Source organism: Zootoca vivipara, chromosome Z2 (genome assembly GCF_965207765.1).
Source record: "Zootoca vivipara chromosome Z2, rZooViv2.hap1.1, whole genome shotgun sequence".
NCBI classification, from domain to species: domain Eukaryota; kingdom Metazoa; phylum Chordata; class Lepidosauria; order Squamata; family Lacertidae; genus Zootoca; species Zootoca vivipara.
In genome coordinates this window covers 33,897,967-33,924,889 of record NC_142585.1, presented here as the reverse complement: position 1 = coordinate 33,924,889, position 26,923 = coordinate 33,897,967, and the positions used below count along the sequence as shown (strand labels likewise).

The window sequence follows — 26,923 nt, the reverse complement described above, 5'->3', positions numbered from 1 at the left end:
TAAAGAAAAAATAAATTTCCTGCAAATGCTCACTTGGATTTTTCAGCCCTGTGGAATTATTAATCCTCCACTTTGTCTTGGGGAGGAAAGACACACCATGCACACACCATGCCTGAATCAGCCCCATTCAGACACCTCATGTCTGAATGTGACAGCCCAAAATTTAATTGGCCAAACATCTTTGCCCTGCTTGTCCAAGTCTCCTGTTCCAAATGTTGGTGGGTGTGCTCCTGTGGATGTCAAGTGATTGAAATGAAATTTGGTGAGCCTATTCAGGTCACAGGAGATATTTTGGATTGGAAGATGTGCTCCCTTGAATCAAATCCCTGCTCCCTGCCTTTAGTGGGGAGAGGAGAAAAGTGAAACCAACAACAGGAACCAGGTATGATCTCTGCCATGGGATTCCTGAACTATCCAAGCACAATTATCATCTTTTCAGTCTTTATATTCCTCACAACAGTTCTGCAAGGTGGATCAGTTGAACCCATTTCACAGATGAGAAAGCAAATGCTTCTTTGTGATGTTTCAAACTGCAAGTCTCCATACGAAGAATGGCTGGTCAAGATTCAGTCTGTGGGATCGGTCTGAGTACAGTACTGTACCCTATTTCCTAGATATGTGCCTGTGGGAAATTCCACAAATACTGCATAGAGCAGGAGGGGATTTCCAGATTGGAGGGCCATATTCTGTCATTGGTGACCCTCCAGGGGCCACGTGTCAGTGATGGGTGGGGCCGGAGGCAAAGTGGGCAGAATATTGGATGTGCCTTGCTCCTTTTGCATGAAGGGTTACGAGCCAGGTGTGCAAAAACCAGAGCCGCTTTGAGAAAAATAGGGGGAAGGGGTGTATTCTCCCCACATTTGTTTGCTTCTCCATTATCTCATCTCTTCCAGTTCCTTCTTCTAAACTTGTGCTTGGAGACACATTTTTTAAACCCTGCAAAGAAAGCTACTTTAGGAAAGCTACTTCAAGATAGTGCAATTCCTGCCTGTCCTTTCTCCATTCCCAGTTCCATCTGTCCCAGTTCTTGCTCCCCCACTTCTAAAATGTGTTTGTTTACACATTTGGAACCCCTGGAGAGAAAGCCACTTGGAGAAAGCTGCTGGAGAGAGGACAATTTTAAGGTAGGAGGAAGGGGTACCTTTCACCACCTGTCATGTCTCCATCCCCTCCCCCCCATATTTTCTTGGCCCTTTCCCCCATTTTCATGTATGTTTACATACACATTTTGAACCCCTTTAACTCAACCCATTTCAGGAAAACTGCTTTCAGGGAGGTCAACTGTGGATGTAGGGGAAATGGGTGCAGAACACTTCCCCCACCCTTCCCTTCTCCATTTCTTCATCTCTTCCACATCCTGCTCTCCCACTCCTGAACTTGGGTTTAAATACACATTTAGAACCTCTGCAGAGGTAACAGATGCTTTGGGGAAGGGGTGATCCGGAGTAATTCCACAGCAGGGAGGGAAACTGGTTAAACACTCCCCCCCTCTCCTATGTCATTTGCTGTTTAAGAGTCCTTTACCAATCCTATTTATTACAGGAGGTGGGGGGAAGCAGCAAGGTGACTTAGGTTGCAAACCTACCCCGCACTTTTCTGTAAGTAAAGCTTCATTGTTTACATCTGAGTAGACCATGATCAAACCAGTTGGGAGCTTCAGTGTCGAGCAAGACTTTGAGAAGCTGGAGTCTCCGATCCAATAAAATCCAACGCTCTTCTTTGAGCCCCCCTCCCCGTCTCCCTCTTTCCTCTCTGCTCCAGAAAAAGTGGACAGAAGTAGGAGTCTTGCATGAAACACCCCCCCCCAATAGTGGTAATGGGGAGAGGATTAGCCCACTTTGGGAAAGAAAAGTCAACTGTTGACTCCACCCCCCCCCCATAAAAATATTCTGGATCTCTTTCGCAAACTTGAGTTGTGTGATAACACCCCTTCCTTCCTGTATGGAGTAGGCGGGAGGGGTTTCTCTCTCTCTGAGGGGGGGGGGGTATTGGCTCAGCGCCCTTCATTGTCTTTGCAAAACAACACCCCCGTTTTATTTCCTTTCTCTCCATATTCCCAGGGCTTGCATGCACTTTCTGCATCTCCCCCTCCCTCCAACACACACCTATTTTTCTGTGCCCCCCCCGGCAGCGCCTTCAATTATTAATCGCCTGGATAAATAATAGATGCCGTGTTTGCTTGGGTGTTTTCTATTCCATTCCCCCCACCCCCGTTTCTCCACCCGCTATTTATTTAGGCTTGCAAGCCCTTCCAGCGGAGCCAACCCCGTTACAAAGGAACAACCCCTTTACTTCCGAGTAGACTCACTTCGCTTGCGCGCACACACACACACACACACAGACACACTGCATGCAGACAGACGCATATATAATATTCTGCTTTGCAGCCTCCTTCATTAAGGGTAGCAATGGTATTTTATTTTTGCAGGGGTTGGGGGAGGTTTAAGGAGGGCGGGGGGTGGAGGGAGAAGGAAAAGTGCAGCTGAAAAGCATTCCGGGGAGATAAAGGGCTGGTTTGATGTGCCTTCATGTGGAGGAGCATTTTCTCCCCTCCCTCCCGCTTCTCCTCTTCCCCTTCCCGGAGAGAAGGTTGGCGCCAGTAGTCTGGAACTAGGCTGACAAGCTTTTGAGTTATAGAAAAAACGGAGGAGGGGGGGAGTGGAAGGAGACGGAGGACGAGAAGGGGGAGAGAGGCAGGCAGGCAGGCAGCTGGTGTGTGGATTACTTCAAGGGAGAGAGCAGGAATAAACACAAACACACTCGCGGAGCTGGGGACGCGAAGGGAGAGGTCAGGATTCGAACCGGCCGAGGAGGGGGATTTATGCAGGGTTTTTTTTTATATAAAATAAAAATAAACAACTAGGGCTATCAATGGCTACTAACCATGATAGCTAGGCTCTGCCTCCAAGGTTAAAGGCAACAATTCTTCCGAATAACAATTGCTGTAAGCCACAAGAGGGGAGAGTTGTTACGCTCAGGTCCTGCTTAAGTTATTATTATTTATTGAATTTATAAACCGCCCTATACCTGGAGACCTCAGGGCGGTTCACAGTGGAAATGAACCGCAGGCATCAGTTTCTGCAGGCATCAGATTGGCAGCTATGATAACAGGATCCTAGACTAGATGGGCAACTGGCCTGATCCAGCGGGCTCTTCTTACGTTCTTCGGGTTTGGGGAAGTGGGGAGAGAGACCCACTGTCAAAACCCTGGAGAGCTGCTGCCTCTCAGGGCAGATAATACTGTGCTAGATTGACTGTTTCTTACTTAAGTCACCCCTTTATTTTGAACCATGGGGTCTGGAACCTTGTATTATTTTGGAGGAAGGTCCATTCATTTCTGTGGATTGCATTCAATTACATCCTCACAGTAGACCCATTTAAATAAATGGGCCTAAAGTAGTCATGGCCATTAACTTCAATGGGTCACCTCTAGCATTGAATACAACCTTATGATATTTCCAGGCTGGGGCTTATTATGGGGTCAGTGCTTCTCATGCACAGAAATTATTCACCACCCAGTATTTTGTCTACCCCACTCCTCTCTGTTAACCCAGATTTAAACTTTCCTGGTGGGGGAATGCAACAAATGAAAGAACACCAGCACGGCCACCATGCTTTTCACAGAGCAGGCCCAATGAAAGTAGCATATGTAACTTTTTGTTGTTTAGTCGTGTCCGACTCTTCGTGACTCCATGGACCAGAGCATGCCAGGCACTCCTGTCTTGCACTGCCTCCCGCAGTTTGGTCAGACTCATGTTGGTAGCTTCGAGAACACTGTCCAACCATCTCGTCCTCTGTTGTCCCCTTCTCCTAGTGCCCTCAATCTTTCCCAACATCAGGGTCTTTTCCAGGGAGTCTTCTCTTCTCATGAGGTGGCCAAAGAGAAGAGAAGACTCCCTGGAAAAGATATGTAACTTACATATGTAACTTACTCAAGCCCATTAACTTCAGTGGTTCTACTCTGAGACTGTGTACACTCCCTTTAAAGCATGCTCAAAGCATACCCCTCCCCCTCGAATCCTGTGAACTGCAGTTTGTTGAGGGTGCTGGAATGGTAGCGCTCTCTCTTGAGGCGCAAACTGCAGTCCCCAGGATTTTGGGGGGCAGGAATGTGCTTTAAAGGTAAGATGTATATGCAGCTTGTATGACCCCCCAAAACTGCATCCTACAACTCATTTGCAAGATTGTGATGACCTATTTGCTGTATTAAAAAATAGCTACAACCACCCCTAGTCTGCAAGCACCTTTGGATTTGGCTCCATGGGATGTTTTTTTTGGGGGGGGGGGAAGGGGGTGAATCAAAATACTGAAAGCGAGGAGAGCAGGCTAGTTTCTCACAAAACAAATTAGAGTAAGAACATGGCCTATGTATTTTGCCTCATATCTCAGCTTCTATAAATCCTATAAATTCTCTCTCTCTGTATATATGAAATATTGGGATGGGGGTTCATTGCAAGTGTGGAAAATGCTCCATTTGCCCTACCTTGTCCGACTTGCCTATATATTCCTCTTGGTTAGACACACTTTGGTTTGAACCCTCAGTTGTGATATTTTTTTAGACCCATTTACTGGGGAGGACTCAGTGAGCTTATCTGGGTACCCACAGGAATTTTTCCAGGGGTGGGGTGGAGTGGTTAGAGTGCTGGATATCAGAATTCAAACCCCCACTAGGCCATGAAGCTCACTAGGTGAGACCTTGGGCAGAGCCGTAGCTACCAATAAGACACTGTCTTATATTTATTTTTCCTCAAAAAAAACCCACTATGGCTTATTTTCAGGGGGTGTCTTTTTTATTATTATTATTAAGTATGGTACAGCTTAAGCTACAAGGTTAAACTACCTATCACTATGGCTTATTTTCAGGGTATGGCTTATATTCCTTGAATGCTTAAAAATCCTGCTATGGCTTATTTTATGGCTGCGTCTTATTTTCGGAGAAACAGGGTGATCTAGCGCCCCTGGCAAAACCGTCCAGATAGCGCCCCCTAGCCACAGATAAATTAGCTCTTCTTTCTGCCTCTCCTCCAACCCCCTTCCCCTCCACCCATTCAATTCACCCTCTATTAAAAACCATTTCTTATGAGGCAATAATCAATTTTTATATTTATGGACATATTTTTAGCTGATTTTGTGCACCCAATCATCATCATCACCTGCGCCCCTGGCGGGGGCCCACCTTACCACCCCCTGACCTTCAGCCTTTTTTTTCATGCTAACCTACCTCACAGGGTGATTGTGGGAATCAAATGAGAGCGAGAACCACATATGCCACAATGAGTGTCTTGGGAGAAAAAGAAGGGATATACATTCTGTAAATAAAACAACACATAAATTAAATAATAAATAAATGTAAGCTATAGAAAGGGCTAATTTCTCTCAAAACAAATGAGGTAACTGCCTGCACATTTTGCCTCATATCTCAGCTTCTACAAATGCTAGAAACTTGACTCTTTTTAAAAAAGGAGGGGGGAGCTGGGGTTTATGGTTTATTTGGGGGGGGGACTGCTCCCTCCCGCCCTTTCCTGGAAACTCACATATGTGTGTGTGAGAGTGAGTGTGAGCCAGGTTGGGGTGTGTGGAAGAACATTTTCAGAAGAGCCATGAAATGTTTCGACTGAGAAAGAAACAAAGTTGTGTGCTTTTCTGTCCTCCTTAAAATACACACACACACACACAGAGAGAGAGAGAGAGAGAGAGAGAGAGAGTGCCTGAGGTTGCAGGCTTGGAAAAGAGCTGGCTTCACAGGGACTCTTGGCTGAGGTTCAGCCCAGCCATCCCGGGAGGACATTCCTTTCCACTGAACACGGCTGTTCCCCTCTCCCTGCCTCTTCCCTCCCTCGCAGAAAACCTTCCCAAACTGAGCAGGTTTGGCTCTCTCCATCGCAGTCCAGCTGCTTGCCTCCCACATCTCCAAAAGCTAGCCCTGGCTTCATCTGCAGAACAGTCCACTAGATTTAAAAGCCCTGCTTGGCTTCTGGGCAAGAAGTGGTTGAGTCCCTTTGCACTGGGGCTCTAGAAGGGACTCCACCACTTGGAGCTTGCTGGAGGAAGGTTCACCTTTATAAACACCCCTCTCCCCCAATTCATTTATATTTATTTCACAAAATTTATGCACCGCTTGATGGTAGAAAACAAACAATAATCTTTTGAAAGCTCGTTTGTTGTGGTGGTGGTTAGAGCACCAGGCTAGGACTTGGGAGATACAAGAGTTTGAATCTCCTCACTTGGCTATGAGGGTCATTTGCTCACTCTCAGCCTAACCTACTTTGCTGGGTTGACGTGGGCATTAAATGGGGAGAAGAGTCTCTGAAGCTCCATGGGGGGCGGGAGGTGGGATATAAATGCAATAAATAAATGCCTCAAGACAGTTTACAAAAAGAATAAAACAATAGAATTATTTAGTAAAAACAATTAAAACATTCAGAAAATTAAAAACAGTCATGAACTAAATACACACCAGCATTCTAGATATCTGAGTAGGCAACTATGACTGTAAATCACACCAACTCATTGCAAATAGAAAGCTAGCAGGAAAGGGAATAAGATAGGATCCACATCACTCTTCAACTCTTGGGCCAGGACCTCAATACAGCCTGATTGAAGTGAGTGGCAATGATTTAAAAAGTATGAAAATCTCTCACGCAGGAGACAGTTATGGGCCCCAGCTTGGATGGCTTTAGAAGTGGATTGGACAAATTCACAGAGGAGGAGAGGAGTTTGGATTTGATATCCCGCTTTATCACTACCCTAAGGAGTCTCAAAGCGGCTAACATTCTCCTTTCCCTTCCTCTCCCACAAGAAACACTCTGTGAGGTAAGTGGGCTGATGGCTACTAGTCGCAATTCTACTTCCACAGTTGGAGACAGCAATGTTTCTGAATACTAGTTGCTGGAAACTACAAGAGGGGAGAGTGCTCTTGTGCTCGGGTCCTGCTTGCAGGTTTCCCACCAAAATGGTTTCCCTTTGGCCTGATCCAGCAACCACTCTCTTCTTATGGCCTTACATTTCAATTGCTAGCTTTCTACTAGCAGGGAGTTTTGTTGTTTGTTTGGGTCCAAGAGGGAACATTAAAAATTGTCGTCGTCCCCACCAGCTAGAAAGGGTATGGTCTACCTTATCACTTAGGTCTCTACCTATAACTTCATCCTACTGGATGTGTAGTGCAAGTTTAAGAAGTCTGCAATCATAATAGCTGCAGAGGCTGATCTGTGATCCTCCAGCCCTCAACACCCCTGGCTGGGGATGATGGCAGTTGGAGCCCAAAAATATTTGGAGGCCAAAGGATAGCTACCCATCACCTAGATGCTTAGTTGGGATAAACCCCATTGGGCTTTCTTCTAAGAAGCCATGCATGGGATTGTATTGATGTGGCAAACTGGCCAAAAGGGGGCATTATTTATTCCCTTCTTCAGCCAAAGGTTTCCAGAGCACTTAGAGATCAGGAGAAAGAACAAACATGCAATCTTAAAAGACACAGCACAAAGGGAAAAGAGATTTAGGAGGGAGGAGGAACTAAGCAAACTTGGACACAAGTTATTAGTTACAGGTTCTTCAAATGGCCAACAGGGGTGAGGATGTTTAAGGAGAGGAGGCACCTTTCAGCTGCTCTGAAAGAGAAGGACAACAATATGCATTTTTCTCTTCCTTGCTTTGCTGTAGCCTCATGAAACAGCTGGCAAACATTCAGCTGAACAGATTTTGGAAGGGTGCAAGCACACAGACAGCTTCAGCTTTACGGGAACATCATGCAACTTCCCTCTCCCAATCTTGGGTTGCCAAACTTCCTAGACCCCTGTGGGCACAACTGGGTTTTGGACTGAGAGCCAGGGGTGCCACCCTTTGTGGTCCTCTCTTCTGATCAGCCACAATGAGAGAAAAATGATTTACCTTTGCTTGCTTGTAGTAAAGCCTCTAAGCACATTACAATAAATATTAAAACTATCAAAAGTGTTTAAAAATAATTTAGACATTTAGAAATAATTAAAACCAACTGTTAAAAGGATTAAAACTTGTCAATATCTTTCAGCTTGGCAGCACCTATACTTTGGAACTCCCTGCCTATTGATATTAGGCAGGTGCCTTCACAGTACTTTTTCTAATACCTGCCAAGAACATTTTTGTTTAGGCAAGCCTGCCCAGGTGCTTAGAAAGTTGATGTGAGTTTTAATCTGCTTCTAGTCCCTTGCTGCTTTAACTTTTTGAATTTAAAACATTATGGTTGTTCATTTTCCTTATTTATAATTTTATTGCTATAGGTTTTTTGCAAGGTGCTTTGACGGTTTTGGTTTTTGGGTGGTTGTTTTTTTTACAATCAAGCAATGTGTTTATACATTTTATGAAATACATAAATAAAATAAAAAACATCAACAGTGAGTGCACCTTCCTATTGCCAACAAGCACTGAGTTTCAAAGAATAGGTGCCACTGGATCAAATTTCCCTCTCTCTCTCTCCAGGTTAATTTCATCTCAGTCCACGTGGAAGAATGATTTGCGGGTGGCTGGTTCAAGACGTGTTGGTACTCAAGGCAGAAAATCCAAATGGCAGTTTCCTGCCTGCACAGAAATTAACAGGTGGTATGATCAACCAGGAAGTTACCTTGCACAGCACGTGTGATGAGGCAGAGATAGGCTGCCACTTATTTTGCAATGGGTACCATGCTATCTCTGTATCCCCACTGCCACTTTTATCTTTATCCTTACCTGAAGCTTTGTTGCCCATCAAAAGAATCAGGCACAGCATAAGGCAAGATGGGGGCAGGTTATGAAGAGGGGGCCCAGTGGCAGTGTATGCGATGACCATCAAATTTGCCTCTTATTTCCCCTTTCTTAAATTCTGTTACCACATTTCCATGTCTGTTTGCAAATTCTCTCTAAGCCTATGTTAATTTTTTTCAGCATTTCAGTGTGAATTTCTCCTAGTATAAACATCTTTGTATGGTGTTTTTGCCTAATAGGCACATTTCCCCCTCAATGCCAATTTTCCATAAGAAGAGCCCTTCTGAATCAGGCCAATGGCCCATCTAGCCCAGTGGTCAGTCAGAAGCATCTTCTGGGGACTCAGGGAGTTCAAGGCTACCAATGGCTGCTAACCACGATGGCTATGCTTTGCCTCCACAGTTGGAGGCAGCAACACTTCTGAATACAATTTGCTGTAAACCACAGGAACGGAGAGTTGCTGTTGTGCTCAGATCCTGCTAGTGGATTTCCCTTTGGGGCATCTGGTTGGCCACTGTGAAAAGAGGATTCTGCACTAGATGGACTAGTGGTTCTTACATTATTGCAAGCGAATTTCTCCCATCTATTCCATCCCCCTATTTCCCCCACGGTCCTGTCTGCTTTCTGTCTTCTTCCTTCTGGATTCCAGTTCAGCTAGGAGAATTTCTTAAAATGATTTCCAGAATTAGGGCACGGGCGTTCTGCCTCATCTTTCCGTTCCATCTGTTCATTTGCATCTTTTTTTCTTTTTTCTTTTTTTTAATCCTCTGGGTTACCAAAGCATGCGTGCGCATTGATACCACACTGGAAGGGGGAAAGGAAGGCAGTCTTGATGTGATTTTATTGCACACAGGGCTGCTTTCAGACTCTTTCCTGCCTTTGTTTTTATAGGGTTTCAGCAAGGCATGGCTGGTCTCCTGCATGTTGGTAAAGAGCATGAGTAAAAGAGGCAGAGGGAAGGGACTCTTAACCTGTACAGTACTCTGCACAAGATTCAGAATATTTGAAAATGAAATAACATAGGTTGCCTAATGCAGGGCTGGTAGACATCAGGTGTGCAGGATTCCCTGTTACGATGTCCACATCATAAAACACATATAGATCACAAGGATCCTATCCACCCCTGCAAAAAGGAATTTTGGGAACTGTAGTTTACCACTCCCACAGTGTTACAATTCCCAGCACCCTTAACAGACTACGGGATTCTTTGAGGGAAACTTTATTTATTTATTTTCTTATTTATTTCATAAAATTTATACTGTACACTGTTTGGTTGTTTTTTTAAGCATCCTCAAAGCAGTTTACAAAAAATACATAGCAATAAAAGTATCAATATGAAAAAAAATTAAACAAAGTTTTAATACTTTCAAAAAGTTAAAATAACAGTAGGTTAAAAACAAGATTGAAACTCGTATCAGCTTTCTAAACATCTGGTCAGGCTTGCCTAAAAAGGTGCTGAAAAGAGTATAGTGAAGGCACTTGCCTGGTGTCAGCAAAGTGTAGGAGCTTCCACACCAAAATATCAATTTCTGACAAATTTAGAACTCCAAAGTTTGGGGTTTGAGGTTTCACATTTTCCTCATGATAAACGAGTGACAAAGAACAGCCCTGGGCTCATTGGGGAGGAAGGGCAGGATGGCTGTAGCTCAGTGGTAGAACACCTGCTTTGCATGCAGAAGGTCCCATGTTTTAATCCCAGATGGCATCTCCATGTAAGTCTGGGAGAAAACCCTGTCTGAATGTCCAGAGAGCTGTTGCCAGTCAGAGTAGACAATATTGAGCGTCTGATTCAGCAAAATACAGCTCCTTATTTAAATCATGCTTTTATTTAGAAACCATGAGGACTAGAATCTTATTTTATTTTGGAGGAGGGGCCATAGTTCTGTCTCTGAAACCCCGGAGAACCACTGTCTGTCAGTGTGTAGACAATAGTGAGCTAGATGGACCAGTGGTCTGACCCAGGATAATGTGACTTCCTCTGTTTCTATTTAATACAGTATTTTATTCAGGAACATGAGGGCTAGAATCTTACTCCAGTTTTAAAGGAAAGGGTGAAGGTCAGTTGTAGAGCATCTGCCTTGCATGATGAAGGTCCAGGGTTCCATCCCCAGTGACATCTCCCAAGTAGGGCAGGTCTGAAACCCTGGAGAGCTGCTGCCAGCCAGTTTTAACAATACCCACCTGACATCGCAGTTTAAGAAGTATATTGTCAAGCTGGAATGTGTGCAGCCAAAATGACAAAGGGTCTGGAAATCAAGCCTTATGAGGAACGGTAGAAGGATTTGGGCATGTTTAGCCAAGAGAAGAGAAGGCTTAGAGGTGCCATCATAACCATCTTCAAGTAACTGAAGGGCTCCCACAAGGAAGATGGAGCAAGCTTGTTTTCTGCTGCTCCAGAGGGTAGGACCCAAACCAATGGATTCAAATGACAGGAACGGAGATTCTGACTAAACTGTAAGTGCTGTTTGACTGTTGAACGGGCTCCCTCAGAAAGTGGCAGGCTCCGCTTCATTGGAGGTGCTATTGGTATGTTCTTTTTTTTACTTTAAATGTATTTTGTGCTTTTTATTATTTTGTATTTTTATGTTTTGAACCATCCTGGAATCTATGGATGATGGGCAGCACACAAATTTAATAAATAATAAATAAAAGTAAGTAGAGGTTGGATAGCCATCTGTCATGGAACTTTTAGCCATGATTCCTGCATCGCACAGGAGGTTGGACAGGATGACCCTTGAGGTCCTTTCCCACTCTACAATTCTACAATTTTACGTGTCAGGGAATCAGTGCAGATAGAATAGCAGTCTGAGCCGATACACAACACATCCCTGTTCCCCGGATACAAACTACCACAAGCAGCTTCCCCTTGAACTGCCCACCATCACCGCACTTCTCCTGTAAAGCACGTCCTCAGGGGAACTGTAGATTGAATCCAGCGCTCTCTATTCATGGGAGTTTGGAGAGTCTCCATGCAGGGCCTCCGTGGCAGATGAGCGAGGGGTTGCTTGCCGCACAGATTGTTGCAATCGGATTCCCCTGGTGGTGGGTCGGTAATTTTGAAGAACTCTGCTCTGACACATCGCAGGAAAGTGGTGAGGTCTCCTAGCACAGCCTTTCCTTGCTCAAAGGCCAGCTTTCACATAGGACTGTTCTGTTTTGTTTTAGAGGAAGGTGGCAACGATCTCTGTTCCTCGCACCAGCTCACCATTTGTCTGACTACAGACATCAAAACATTTAAACAAAAGGCTGGTCCGCTCCAAAAAGAGACCAGGCAGCATTCGTTTCACCAAGACTTGACGTGGGATTAAATCTTCTAATTTTTTTTGCCATGATAGGTCCTGCCATGTTTCCATTGAAAGCCCTGTGGTTTTTTCAACAGACAACTGTGTTGGTCTGTTGCAATGCAGAGAAGCTTGAAAATTACTATGTTCATTGGGGCATAAGTCAATTTCTTCTTTCTTGGGAAAAGTTTTGGTTAGTTCAATAGTAGGGTATCTACTCTGCATGCAGAAGGTCACAAGTTCAACCTGTAGGTTCTCCTGGTAGGGCAGGGAATATCCCCTACTCAAAAACCCCTAGAAATCTGCTGTTAGTCCTTGTAGGACCACTAATCTGACTCTGCAGTATACAGCAGCTTCCCATTTTCTTGCTTAAATCTGCCTTAAATTCAGAACAAAGAGGACTGGAATCTTACTTCATTCATAGGGGAAGGGTTGTAGCTCCTTGGCAGAGTGCCGCCTGCCTTTCATGTGGAATGTGAATTCTTTATTACTGTAGTTGCCTGGTCTTTATGTCCTGCACAGCCAGAAACATGCCAAAGCACAGTTTTCACATTTTGCACTTACCACTTGAGGAGAGGATTCTTCAATACCCACCTTCAGTTATTGGGTGGTAGCATTTGCAGAAATGCTAGCAAGTACCTGATCTCAGATGAACCCATGTCAGGAAAGAAGCCTCCTGGTTGCTAGGGGAAAAGGGCAAACTACAGAGGTTCCAAAGACTACTGGAAAATAAGACAGAAGCACACTGAAGAGGAGGAGAGAAAGAAACACTTTAGAACTGCTGGCTTCCTATTGCCTGATGTGCAAATTACTCACTTATTAATCACAGCTCATTGGCGAATAACTGTGATACATGGAAGCAGGTCGGCTCATTTCACAGAAGTCACTTAGGAGCATAGTGTTGGTTTTTTGTTCTGTATTTGGTTTAAAAGTAGAAAATACTTTGGTAAAATAAAAAAGGAGTGTTTCCTGGATTCCTAGATCCAGTTTTAGGGCAAGTACTCTTTGGTGAGAGAGCCCCAGCCGAGATTTAAAATGGCAAAATATGCAGCAAAGTAGAACGTGGAAATATAGGTTGTTAGACATTTAAAATATCCACTTCTAAGTTGCTTCCAAAGTTCCCCACTTCCCTTAGCATAGAAAGAGACCACACGTTTGGTTTTAAATGGTTTACTTAAAAAAACTTCGAAGGTCATGTGCTTTTCCATAAAGCAGCAAGAAAAGTCAAGCAGTATAACTTAGGTTCTTCCAAGTTGATAAAATCAGGGGCGCCGACTTGCCCCCACATTGCGGGGGTGCATCATGTGATGCGTCATGTTACACATCATGTGATTCGTCCCCTCCACACCTAGCGCGCCGAGCTGGGATATGTGGGTGTGCAGCTGCTGTGATGCTGGTGCTGGGTGGGGAATGAAGAACATGCAGCTGGGCTCCGTTTTTGGTCTCCTCCTCCCCATGTGACATTGGGTGGGGAGGAGGAGGCAGAGTGGGCCCCACCTTGAGAAATGGGGGTGGGATGCTGAAGACCCCTCAGTCCCCACCACTTGGCACGCCTGGATAAAATGTTTCTAAATTATTTGTATAGAAACACAAAGATGGCTTGCTTAAGCCACACGGTGTAACCTTGGAGCATGCAGCTTAGATCCCACATGGTAGAAGTGAGAGAAAAAGGTTTGGTAACCCTTCCTCCCAAGGTAAGAGGGAGAGACCTAGCAAATTCCATCAGGATAGCATACTCTATGGCCTTAACCCCTTCGTGCATTAGAGTTAAGCATATTGGTTATATGAAGCTGGATATCCTACCAATACTGGCACATTCTGAATCATCATTGAATTGTAGAATTGGAAGTGACCCTGAAGATAATCTAGCCCAACCCCCTCCAATGCAGGAATCACAACTAAAGAATCCCTAACAGGTGGCCATCCAACCTCTGCTTAAAAACCTCCAATGAAGGAGAGCCCACCACCTTCTGAAGGAGTCCATTGTCAAACAGCTCTTACCATCAGAATCCATGGGTTCAGGTCCTGCCCTCTGGAGCAGCAGAAAACAAGCTTGCTCCCTCTTCCATGTGCCCTTCATTTATTTGAAGATGACTGCCACATCACCTCTCCGTCTTCTCTTCTCCAGGCTAAAGATACCCAGCTCCTTCAACCATTCCTCACAAGGCTTGATTCCCAGTCCCTTTATCATCTTGGTCATCCTCCTCTGCACATGTTCCAGTCTTTCAGAACTGGACACAGGACTCAAACTGTAGTCTGACCAAGGCAGAATAGAGTAGAATAGAGCAATGACTTCCATTGAGTTGCTTCCTAGTTTTCTTTTTTGGGGGTTGGGTGGGTGGTGGGGTTTAAGAGACTTGCTTAAAAAAGAAAGAAAAACCTTCTGCCTGGGCACACAAATTGAATGCCTTAATGGGTGTGGGGTTGGTGACCCCTGAATAAACCTTCTAAATAAAAAATAAATATACATATGACAAGAATCCTGGGATAAGACTCATCCGCTTGTTCTTGTTGATCATCAAATTTCTTGGTAAAAGCCAATCACAAAACCCACAAAACCTAAATCTCAAACCATATTAATCTATACAGCAAATAGAGAGAACTGAGTCCAACTAATTTCTACACAGAGTAGATCCATTGAATTAATGACAATTCTCAGAGCGGCTTAACAATCAATCCCAGGAAACTCTGAGGGGAATTAAGTGTGGGGTGGGTGGGTGTCTCCTAACAACTTTCAGCATCCTTGAGAAACCACACTTCCCAGGATTCTTTGGGGAAAGCCACAATTTTTTAAAAATGGTAGAAAACTGCTTTAAATGTATACTACAGATGAGGCAGTGATGGCCACCAACTTGGATGGTTTTAAAAGAGGATTAGACAAATTTGTGGAGGAGAGGACTTTGGTGGCTGCTAGCCACAAGGGTAAAAAAAACCCTAAGATCATGGCCACTGGTCCCATCACCTCCTGGCAAATAGAAGGGGAAGAAATGGAGGCAGTGAGAGATTTTACTTTCTTGGGTTCCATGATCACTGCAGATGGTGACAGCAGTCACGAAATTAAAAGACGCCTGCTTCTTGGGAGAAAACAATGACAAACCTAGACAGCATCTTAAAAAGCAGAGACATCACCTTGCCAACAAAGGTCCGTATAGTTAAAGCTATGGCTTTCCCAGTAGTGATGTATGGAAGTGAGAGCTGGACCATAAAGAAGGCTGATCACCGAAGAATTGATGCCTTTGAATTATGGTGCTGGAGGAGACTCTTGAGAGTCCCATGGACTGCAAGAAGATCAAACCTATCAATTCTGAAGAAATCAGCCTGAGTGCTCACTGGAAGGACAGATCGTGAAGCTGAGACTCCAATACTTTGGCCACCTCATGAAAAGAGAAGACTCCCTGGAAAAGACCCTGATGTTGGGAAAGATGGGCACAAGGAGAAGGGGACGACTCATGACAGAGGATGAAATGGTTGGACAGTGTTCTCAAAGCCACCAACATGAGTGACCAAACTGCGGGAGGCAGTGGAAGACAGGAGTGCCTGGCGTGCTCTGGTCCATGGGGTCACGAAGAGTTGGACACGACTAAACAACAACAACAACAACAAAGCCACAAGAGCTATGCTCTGACTCCAATATGGAAGTGATTAAAAATTCTGAATACCAGTTACTGGAAACTTTGGGTTTGGGTCCTTCCTGTGGGCTTCTCATTGGGGCACCTGATTGGCCACTGTGAGAAGTGAATGCTGAATCAGATGGGCCACTGGACTGATTCAGCAGGCCTCATCATAGATGTTTGGAGTGGGCAAAATCTTGTAACACCTTGTGGCCTAGCCACAACCAGTCTGTTAGCCTTAGAATAGCCACAGTGCTCTTCTTTCATGAAACCAGAGACACTGGCAGCACCTTTACAGTCAAAGCAATGCTCTTGGTCCTTGCTGGGAGAGCGCTGGCTCAGTGCGAAGGCACAAACAGCCTTAGCACATGATTTGCTAATGCCCCACTCCTAGGTCCTGGAGAACAAGAGCAAGAATGGAGGGAGGGTTGGTGGGGGAACCCTCTCCACCCCACAGCCTGCCTCACCTTTTCATATTCTAATGGCCCTCCGCATGCGCCTCCCTCCATCCTTGATTTGTGAGCTCTCTCTGAGACTCCTGCTGGGAAATCTCTCCATCAGAGGCACACGCCATCCCTCGGTAAATTACACTGAGATATAATGAAGGAGGAGAAATCAGTGACTTGGTGACGGGGACTCCCCAGGGGACCTTAATTCAAATATTTGCAGAGCTGCTTTCATGGGGGGGCAATAAGGGGGGAAGAGTGGGGGGGGCGCCTCCTTGCAGGCCTCACGCAGGTGCTCAGCAGAGGGGGGAAACAGAGGGCATGATGGAGGGGATGGAGAGACCTCACAACTCCACAGCAGTGCCTGTGGTACCAACTCCCCACTACCAAGTGGGCTTCCATGTGCCCTTCATTTATTTGAAGATGACTGCAGGCCGCACATTGGCTCGTGGTAGCCCGGGGGAGCAAGCCCCAAATTTAAAGCCTCGCCAGACCTCTCGCTGCCTTCCCAAAATTAACTAAGCAAGGCACTGGGCTTGGGGAAGGAAGCGTGAGGCTTTGGCAGGGTCCCAGAGCGCTCCCAGCTTCTTCCCAAAGTTGGGAAAGTGCTCACTAAGCTTTGGGAAGGAGGAAGGAAGACTCGAGGACCCTGTCTGAGCCCTCATGCTTCCTTCCCAAAGCCCAGTGCTTTGCTTATCTGGCTTGGGGAAGGCAGCATGAGGGCTGCAGGAGGGCATCAAATGTTGCCGAGTGCCACCAAAAAAGTCCTTGTTGGTCACATGTGACTCTTGGGCTGCAACACCCTGCTCTAGCCCTTATACCACACTGTTCCTTGAGTCCCTGTCAGGGAAAATGGTGGTGTATAAATATAGTAGTAGTAGTAGTAGTAGTAGTAGTAGATAAGCTAGCTTACTACACGAAGGGACTTTTTTTAAAAAAGAAGAAACTTGCAGGGAAGGTTTGAAATACATGATCCAAGCATGTGTGCAGTCTGGTGGCTCAATCTGTAATAATTCATCTGGCACCTACAAAGAAAAAAAATAAAATGCCCCCAAAGTGTTATAAACTTCCGTTTTCTCAAACAACAAAAGCTGAGACGACCAGGCTGCCATGTTTCAAACTAGATCTCCAATGCTGCTTGGTGCAGGGATTAAAAAAAAAAGATGCTAATGATGCAACAGTTTCATGCTTGCAAAGTCTTTCTCTCTTGCTCTCTCTCCTGATTTCGTGTCTGTTTTGTCTTCAGCATCCCCCTTCTTCTGAAACCACGCCAGGGATAGCATCTGAATGCAGCTTTGTGAAACCGCCAGAGCCTGGGGCTCAGGTGCCCTGTGCTTTCGGTGCAGCTGCTTGTGGTAACACTGCATTGGGCAAGACGTGCTGTTGCTATGCCGATGGGGGCACTGCCGTGCATCTGCTGCTCACCAGCGCAAGGGCCTGGGTAGGCATTGGCAGCAGGGGGTGGGATACATATATATCCAGCAGGCACTTTGGGTAGGAGGTGAGAGGTTGTTTGCAGCCACAAGGGCAGACAGTGTGATTTCTTTGGGGATGGGCTTCTAAAGGGACCCTGAAAAGATGGGAAGACAAAAGTAACAAGGAGGAAGACAAATGCACATTCATACCAAACATTTAAAGCAGTATCATACCATTTTTAAAAACACAGCTACTCCCCCCTCCCAAATCTAGAAGCTGTGGTTGTTAAGAGTCCTGAGACTTTTTGGGAGACCCCAGTTTCCCTTCAAGGGCTCCAATTCCCAGAGTGAGGAAGGACGATAGCTCAGTGGCAGGGTGCCTGCCTTGTTCAATCCCTGGCGTCTCCAGGTAGAGTTGGGAGAGACTTCCGGCTTGAAATCCTAGAGAGTTGCTGCCAGTCAGCATAGACGGTGCTGGGCTAGATTGACCAATGGTCTTATTTGGTATAAGGCAGCTTCCTACATTCCTAACCAATCCCTCTTCCCAGAGAACACTGGGAATTAGCAAAATAAGGGGTCTCCCACCAAGTCTCAGCACCTTCAGCAAACTACAGCTCCCATGATTCTTTGGAGGAAGCCATTACTGTCACAGTGCTTTAAATGGATGGTGTTAATGTGGCCTCTTTTTCATTAGGGACCGTATCAACCACACTTTGTATTCTTGTCCATGAGATGTGCCATCATGGTGGTGGCACCTAATCGGATCTCACGCTATACCCTAGTACTGTCAAGGTCCAGGAAATCCTATCCCTCCCACCGTGGCAGCCAAAAAAAGCAGATAAACGCAAAGTCCTTACCACGTAATTTATTCAGTATTCAGAGAGAGACAAAGGAATGTGGTTCTTATTTCAATGATGGCGTTGCTCTGATTAAAGCCCAACCCCTTCCACCTGTCTTATCCTATGTCATCCCTGCGCCTTCTGATCTGGGCTTTCTGCCTCTGAGCTTTCTGTTCTACTACCCTTAATGCACAACTGGTCCTGGGAGAGGGGGGCTCAGGAATGCTCTCCAAAGACACTGCCAGGGGTCTCTCCCCCTGCTGTTTCTTCTTCCTGCTGTTCCTCTTCCAATATTTCCCAGCTTTCCCCCTCTGCAGTCTCTGAACTATGTTCTTCTGCAAACCACTGCTCTAAATCAATGTTGTCTTCCTGTTCTTGGGAAGGTTCAGGAGAAGGTGGGGTGGCCCCCACCTTTCCTCCTCAGACCTGCCCCTGACAAGTACACAGTAATGCAGGTCCCAATTTTACTACCCAAGCCTTACAATGCATACGGACAGGAATGATGTTTTGTCCGTGGCTGTTTTGCCGATTAAGTCACCTGGTGCCTAGGAGTCATGGGGCATTCTAGAGGTCCCTGGTGGGGTCCCTAACTAGGATAGCCATATTTTGAAGGGCAAAAAAGAGGACGCATTTGCTGACTTCTGCTTTAAACTATGGGTCGCTATGATGACTTTACCCATGAAAAAGAGGGTGTGTCCTGGAAAAAGAGGCAACCCCTTTCCCCAAAGCAAGGCTGGGGGCAAGTGTACTTGGCTCCCCTCCCCCTCTGCACTGGTCTGCATAGCAGAGTGGAAATTAGAAGGGATGCTGGGGGATTTTTTTGGGGGGGGGGAGGAGGATGCTGCTCACTTGATCCATAGCCCCAATTATATTTTTACTAATACTGTACATGCATTTTTATGGACATTATACCATTTTGTACAAATGCATTGGCTGGAGAAGCTCACTGCAAAATTTGGCAATGTGACTGTGTGGGAGGATGGCTAGGTTTTGGTGCTTGCAAACTCGATGAAACTGAATCAATGGGGATGGAGATGAGGATGGGGAGAGAAATTTGATTCACTTCACATTTAAATGCAAACTTTCCTGATCCTCACTTTTCAGAACAATACATGAACTGAAACACAGCCTCCCCTAGAATATTCAAGCCCCTCCAAATTTTGCCACACGCTTCTCCAGCTCAGTAAAGTGTGCAAAAAAAAATGTACCTTCTGGGGCAAAATTTGCCGAGCAATGCATATATTTGTGAAAATAACATACAGAAATGTGTTAAATAATTAGGGGAAATTGCTTTGCCAAAATGTGTGCTTTAGACAATATAAATCTTTGGAAGATTCAGGACAGATAAAAGGAAGTCCTCCATACATCACGTAGTTACACTATGGGACTTCCTCCCACAGGAGGCAGAGATGGCCACCAAGCTAGAAGGCTTTAAAAGAGGATTAGATAAATTCATGGCTTTCAATGGTTACAAAGCTGTGATGCCTTCACACTTAGAGGGAGTAATGTCAGTTGCTGGAAACTGCAGGAGGGGAGAGAGCTCTTGTGCTCAGGTCCTGCTTGCAGGTTAATCATAATAAACGAAAAGTTGCAAGAACTCGGGCCAGAAAGGATAATTTCAAAAAATATTCACAAAGTATTGCAAACATACTTGGTACACTTAGACCTAAGAAACCTCGCTGATGAAGAATCATCGAAACAGGGCCTTGTCCTGATGTTGATATTTACTGGAAGTTATCCTGAATAAAACTTTGTGAATATTTTTTGAAATTATCCTTTCTGGCCCGAGTTCTTGCAACTTTTCGTTTACTTCTGGACTTTACCAAGAACTCCAATTTCTACTGGTTTCTCATAATAGGCATCTGGTTGAAGAGGAGGCTGGAGTGGATGGTCCATTGGCCTGATCCAGAAGGTTCTTCTATAGTTATTCTACAGCAAATGTGCGAATTAGGAGAAATTTGCACTAAAGACATTGGTGAATTTTCATGAGGACATGTCTTTAAATTGCAAATTGATGTGAAAACGTTGAGAACTAAACTTAAGATTGGAAAGAATGAGAAATTGAGATAAACTGAAATGGAGATATGTAGATATAGATAATATAGATACAGTATAGATATAGATCCTGAAGCTGAGGCTCCAATACTTTAGCCACTTCATGAGAAGAGAAGACTCCCTGGAAAAGACCCTGATGTTGGGAAAGATCGAGGGCACTAGGAGAAGGGGACGGCAGAGGACGAGATGGTTGGACAGTGTTCTCGAAGCTACGAACATGAGTTTGACCAAACTGCGGGAGGCAGTGGAAGACAGGAGTGCCTGGCACGCTATGGTCCATGGGGTCGGACACGACTAAATGACTCAACAACAACAACAACATATATAGATATACAGTAATGGTAGATATGGCCATTCCTAGTTATGGATGTGGAGAGAGCACATCAGTTCCCCTTGCAGTAGAAGCTTCCAAATTCTCCCATGACTCGAATTAAAATCCGAGCTGGAGAAGATTCATTGGGCTTTTTTCTGTGTTTAAGGATTGTCATAGTCATAGCTGCCACCATGGGGCACTGCTCCTGGTTTTGCAAGGCTAGTTCTCCAACCAAGTAACGTGTACAAAAGTGCATAGATTGAGGTAAAGTGTGCATGAAAATGTATATCTTAGTGAAAAGGACATTCTGTTACAGAAGCCGATGTGCAAAAAAATGTGCAGAACAGGGGGAAATGCCATATGAAGTACATGTATATTAAGAAAAATTCACACTAAAATGCCAATTAATTTCCATGAGGACTTTTTAAAAAGAGTTTTTTGAACATTATTATTATTATTATTATTATTATTATTATTATTATTATTATTATTACTGGAGATTGCAGACTGATGCAGATGAGTCGAGGGCTGAAATGAGACTGGGGGAAAAATAGAACTCTGGAACTATGTTCAGAAGAGGACAACTTTGGAGGGGCCAGGGAGTGCCTAAGTAAGGTGAAGTCAGGGGGGGGGGCAGGCTGCAGACTTAGTTATGAAGCGGCTCCCAAACTTCTTATTTTTTAAAGATTAAACAGTTGTGGGGTGCTAGAGACGCTGGCTGGTGTGCCGCGAGACGCTGGCTGGTGTGCCGCGACGAGAAGGGCGATTTGCATTGTCACGTGCCTGGCGGCTGCCAATAAACAGCACTAACCTGCCGGAATGGAAGCCGGCCGGGTCACGACGCGGAGCGAGCGCAGCTCTCAACAGCCACCACCACGGGAGGGTGGTTTTAGACAAACTTAAAGAAGCTGGCTGGATGAGCTCAACCTGAAACTTGCTGAGCAAAGGATTGTGCTGGCAGAGAAATCAGCGGCTTGTGAAGCCTTATTACAGGAGATTGCAACCAACACAGCAATTGGCAAGTGTTTCTTACAGTCATAATTATATAGTCAATATAGGGCGGCACAGAGTTAAATTTTTTAACTTTTTTAATGGTGGTGTGCCTTGTGATTTTTTTCATGGAACAAGTGTGCCTTGGCCCAAAAAAGGTTGAGAAACACTGTGCTAGAGTTCAGCAACATTTGGAGGTCCACAGGTTCCCCATCCTTGATGCAAGAAGAAGCATCTTCCTTTCTCTTAGGAGAGAATGCCTCTTCCAAATGGAGAAATTCTCTCATTTCTCAGAGTGCTTCTTCTTCTTCTATATAGAGGAATTATCCCAGGGGTCAGCAAACTTTTTCAGCAGGGGGCCGATCCAATGTCCCTCAGACCTTGTGGGGGGCCGGACTATAGTTTGAAATTATTATTTTTTAACTAATTCCTATGCCCCTGATGAAAAACCTTGAACCCAAATCCGACACCTTTGTTTGGGGCTCCTTCTTTGTTCTCCTGTATGAGGGGAAGGACCTTGTTGCAACAGCAAAAATAAAGGCTTTGCTTCTCACAATTCTCTGGTTGGCCTCTGTTATATTCTCCGACCGATGGAGAACCCAATAAGGGAATAAGGGCAGATTTTTGTTTATAACACCCCACAAATAACCCGGAGATGCATTTTAAATAAAAGGACACATTCTACTCATGTAAAAACATGCTGATTCCCAGACCATCCGCGGGCCGTATTTAGAAGGCGATTGGGCCGCATCCGGCCCCCGGGCCTTAGTTTGGGGACCCCTGAATTATCCCATCTCTTGCATACAGTGGAAGAATGTTGCTTCTTATATCACAAGAGTGCACATACTCACAAATGTATATATCACAAATGTACACACACACACACACGCACACACACACTGATGCACACATCCAAGCACATGAATGCTCGCATATAACCATGCACCCTCAGACAGCCTCACACACTCATGCACAGCATACTTACAAATGTACATAGAGACACATGCTCACAAACGCACCCACACCCATTGACAAACACAAACACGGGTACTCACACGCATTCACAGGCAGGCAAATGCACATGTACAAACTGGTATGTGCCCTCTCACACCCGCTAAGTTGAGCCACTCACCCCCAAATCATCTATGTAGATGCAAAAGGGCTTGCAGGGTGTGTGTGCATGTGTGTGTGTGTATCTATATATCTCTACAGGCTCTGCAGTGGCTGTTAGGGAGGCTGAAAAACAGATTCAGCCGAGGAGGCAGGCGGTGGAGGGAAGGGGGGACATGGAAAGGGAGAGGGAGGGGGGAGAGAGAGCGAGAGAGCAAGAGAGAGAATGACAGACTGTAATCCCCCTTGAGTGCCTAGCCTCATGAATATTAATAAGGTGGTAATTAAAATGCAGGGACACAGCAAGACGGATGCGAGGGCTCCTTTCAGAGCGCTGGGAATGGGGCGGGTGGTGAGGGAGGGGGTGCTTGCAGAACACAACTCTTTCCAGGCAGGGTTTGTATTTATTTCTATTTTTTTTCATTCTCTTCTCTTGATGAGCGAAAAGAGAGAGAAGAAAACAGAGCCTTCAACTTTCATCAGTTTGGAAGGGAGGGTTCTGCTTGCTCCCCCCCCCTTTCCCCCTTTGCACAACCTTTTTTTTTTCTGACACGACATCTCTTTAATTGCTGATTCCCCCCCTCTACTCCCCCCAGAACGCAGCCATAAACCAGGATATAACGAACTTAGCCCCCCTCCTTCCAGTGTGTGGCGGCGGTGCAACTGTGGCTCCATGTCAGGGCTATAGTTGGGCTGTGGGAGAGTTGTGCTTTCCACTGCCAAGTGCCATCAGCTGGTTTTTGTCTTCCTGGCCTTGGGTGGGCTAAGGTGGAAAGTCAGCTCCACTGGATGAGTTGCAGGGGCACAACAGTTCTCTTCCCTGCTACCCCTACCCATTAAGCCACCTGCTGCTCCTATACCAGGTAGCAAAACTAATCATTTATCCACATGGTAGTGGCAACAGAATTTTCAGCAAATAAGCGGGTGGCGAATACTCAGCTGAATATTGCACAGAGTGGTGCTGAGCGGCACCCGGCAGCCGAGCAAGACAGCCCTTCTATATAATTTTTATTATTTGCCATTGTGGCGGCTTTCAGACACTGTGGGGCTCCAACTCCCCACAGCCCCACAACAGACATAGCAAGATAGGGGCGCAGGGAGTTGCAATCCAGCAGCATCGTGTGGGGCAGGCATTGACAACCTCTGCAATACTGGGTTGGACCTCTAACCTGGGAGAGTGACGGGTTTGAATCCCTGTTCATCCCCAAAGCTGGTGTGGGTGGGGGACGAGGGCTGGCCACTCTTTCTCATGACCTGGTCAGCCTTGGATGGGTGTATGGAAGATAGAATGGGGGAGGGGGGGAAGAGGGAAAATGGAATGTTTATTTATTTATTAAATTCCTATCCCCACCCAAAGGAGCCCAGGGTTTCAAACACCAAAGTGGAATGTGTACAGCGGAGTGCAACCAAGATGATCAAGGGTCTGGAAACCAAGCCTTGTGAGGAACAGTTGAAGGAGTTGGGTATGTTTAGCCTGGAAAAGAGGAGGCTGAGAAGAGATACAAAGAGCCACCTTCAACTATCTGAAGGCTGTCACAAGGAAGAGGGTGAAAGCTTGTTTTCTCATTAGTCCAGAGGGTAGAACCCAAACCAATGGATTCAAATGGCAAGAAAGGAGATTCCAACTAAACCCCAGGAAGAACTTTCTGATGGTAGGAGCTGTTTAACAGTGGAAAGGACTCCCTTGGAAGGTGGTGGGCTCTCCTCCCTTGGAAGTTTATAAGCAGAGTTTGGATGGGCACCTGCCATGGGTGCTTCAGTTGAGATGCCTGCATTGCAAGGGATTGGGCTAGATCAGGCATCCCCAAACTTCGGCCCTCCAGATGTTTTGGACTACAATTCCCATCTTCCCTGACTACTGGTCCTGTTAGCTAGGGATCATAGGAGTTGTAGGCCAAAACATCTGGAGGGCCACAGTTTGGGGATGCCTGGGTTAGATGATCTCAGAGTTCCTTCCAAATTTACAAATCTATGATTCTGTGGAAAAATAATACAATGTTTTTTATTACAGGTAGGTAGCCGTGTTGTATGGAAGTGAGAGCTGGACCATAAAGAAGGCTGATCGCTGAAGAATTGATGCTTTTGAATTATGGTGCTAGAGGAGACTCTTGAGAGTCCCACGGACTGCAAGAAGATCAAACCTATCCATTCTTAAGGAAATCAGCCCTGAGTGCTCCCTGGAAGGACAGATCGTGAAGCTGAGGCTCCAATACTTTGGCCACCTCATGAGAAGAAAAGAATCCTTGGAAAAGACCCTGATGTTGGGAAAGATTGAGGGCACTAGGAGAAGGGGACGACAGAGGACAAGATGGTTGGACAGTGTTCTCGAAGCTACGAACATGAATTTGACCAAACTGCGGGAGGCAGTGCAAGACAGGAGTGCCTGGCGTGCTATGGTCCATGGGGTCACAAAGAGTCGGACACGACTAAACGACTAAACAACAACAACAAAAAGCCGTGTTGGTCTGGCATAGTCAAAACAAAACAAAACAAATTCCTTCCAGTAGCACCTTAGAGACCAACTAAGTTTGTCATTGGTATGAGCTTTCGTGTGCACTTCTTCAGATACACTGAAACAGGAGTCTCCAGACCCTTATATATAGTGAGAGGGTGGAGACTTCTGTTTCAGTGTATCTGAAGAAGTGTGCATGCACACGAAAGCTCATACCAATGACAAACCTAGTTGGTCTCTAAGGTGCTATTGGAAGGAATGTGTTTTATTATTATCAAAAACAAATCTTAAAACATATACAGACAATTTAAAACCAATTATAATCATATTAAAACACACACATACACACACCAGTCACAGACCCTCCTGGCTGGTTATTTCAAGATTGCCAGGGACAGTATCTTTTAGTGATCAAAATGCCAGGGCTATGAGACATTTGGAGCATGATTTGGCATGTAATCAATGTAAGCAAGTTGGAACTGCAAGGCTCTGTTGCAGCATAGAGTGTCTCTGTTCAGTGTGGTAGAACAGTTTGGAAGTTTGTAATTTTCTTTCCAGTCTTAAGTTCAGTTCTCCACATTTCCACATCAATTTGCATTTAAGAAATACAGTAAAATTGGTGTTGCAGCCCAAATTTCTCCTAATGCACAAATTTATGCACAGCAATTTCCCTTAACATAATGCATCTTAATATGTTATTTTCACTGACATTTTATGCACATCTTAAAAGGTAAAGGTAAAGGGACCCCTGACCATACTCTGGTGTAAATATGCATTTTTTTGTGTCTGCACTTCACTTGGCTGGAGAAGGGCATGGTGAAATCTGAAAATTTTGAAGGATTGCCGTGTTTCACTGCACATTTATATTTGTTGGAAAAGTGTGGATTACGGAAATTCATCTGTAAATGTGTGCTGAATTCGACCTCTCCCTCATCTCTTGTGGAAACCATAGCAGCCAACTCCTAGGGGCCGAGGGGTCTTCAAGCCCCATAATAAAATATTCAAGGGGGCTAGGCCCCTGAAAGTTGATGGGCATTGCCATTCAAATGGTATGCCTGTACCACATCATGATTGATTATCTGGGGTGGGGCCTACCTGCCCCCCCTATTTTATTAAAGTTGGCCCTCTCTTTATGAGCCCCTGATGTGGCTAGGAGACCTAGAACGCACCCTTGGATGCATAGACTGGAATAAAATAACCAGCCACACAATATAAGATGGGAGACAGATGGCTTACTAGTAGCACACGTGAAAAGGATCTAGGGGGTCTTAGCAGACTAATGCTATTCTAGGTTTCATGAACAGTCACTAATAATTGTTTAATAACAACAAGACATCCTCCACTTTTTAAAAAGTTTTATTCCTCTGCAAGAATACCTTCCAGCTTTCTGCCTTGTTCTCAGGAGCCCTTGAGAAGTCTTTAGAATTTATGTGGGTGCAGGATTTTGAGATGATTTGATGGTTGCTATGTGAGCAAGGGTGGTGTGTGACAAAATGAGGGGAACCTCGGGCCTGGGAGCTAAATGTACCCCCTCCCCAGGCCTCTCTACCTGGCCTTTAGGGCTTCCTCACACTTTTCCTTCTGACCTTGCCCACCCACCACTGGCACATGGCTGCTGGAAGATTGCCTGGGAGAAAATGTAGTGGAAAAAGGATGGCTTCCCCTTCCATTTTAGGGGTTTGAAAGTCTATCTTGC

The 26,923-nt window shown here is 45.3% G+C and overlaps 1 long non-coding RNA gene across 2 annotated transcripts; it reads left to right on the top strand.

Annotated features, from left to right (window-relative positions):
* The first annotated feature begins 837 nt into the window (after positions 1 to 837).
* Positions 838 to 25,984, top strand: LOC148686623 (uncharacterized). Of its 2 annotated transcripts, XR_015948698.1 has the most exons (4): positions 838 to 1,124; positions 6,646 to 6,813; positions 8,455 to 8,571; positions 24,787 to 25,984. It is a non-coding gene; the product is annotated as an uncharacterized LOC148686623 (long non-coding RNA). The 2 variants fall into 2 exon arrangements; XR_015948697.1 differs by lacking the exon at positions 838 to 1,124 and having other exon boundaries at positions 1,796 to 6,813.
* Positions 25,985 to 26,923: the final 939 nt, after the last annotated feature.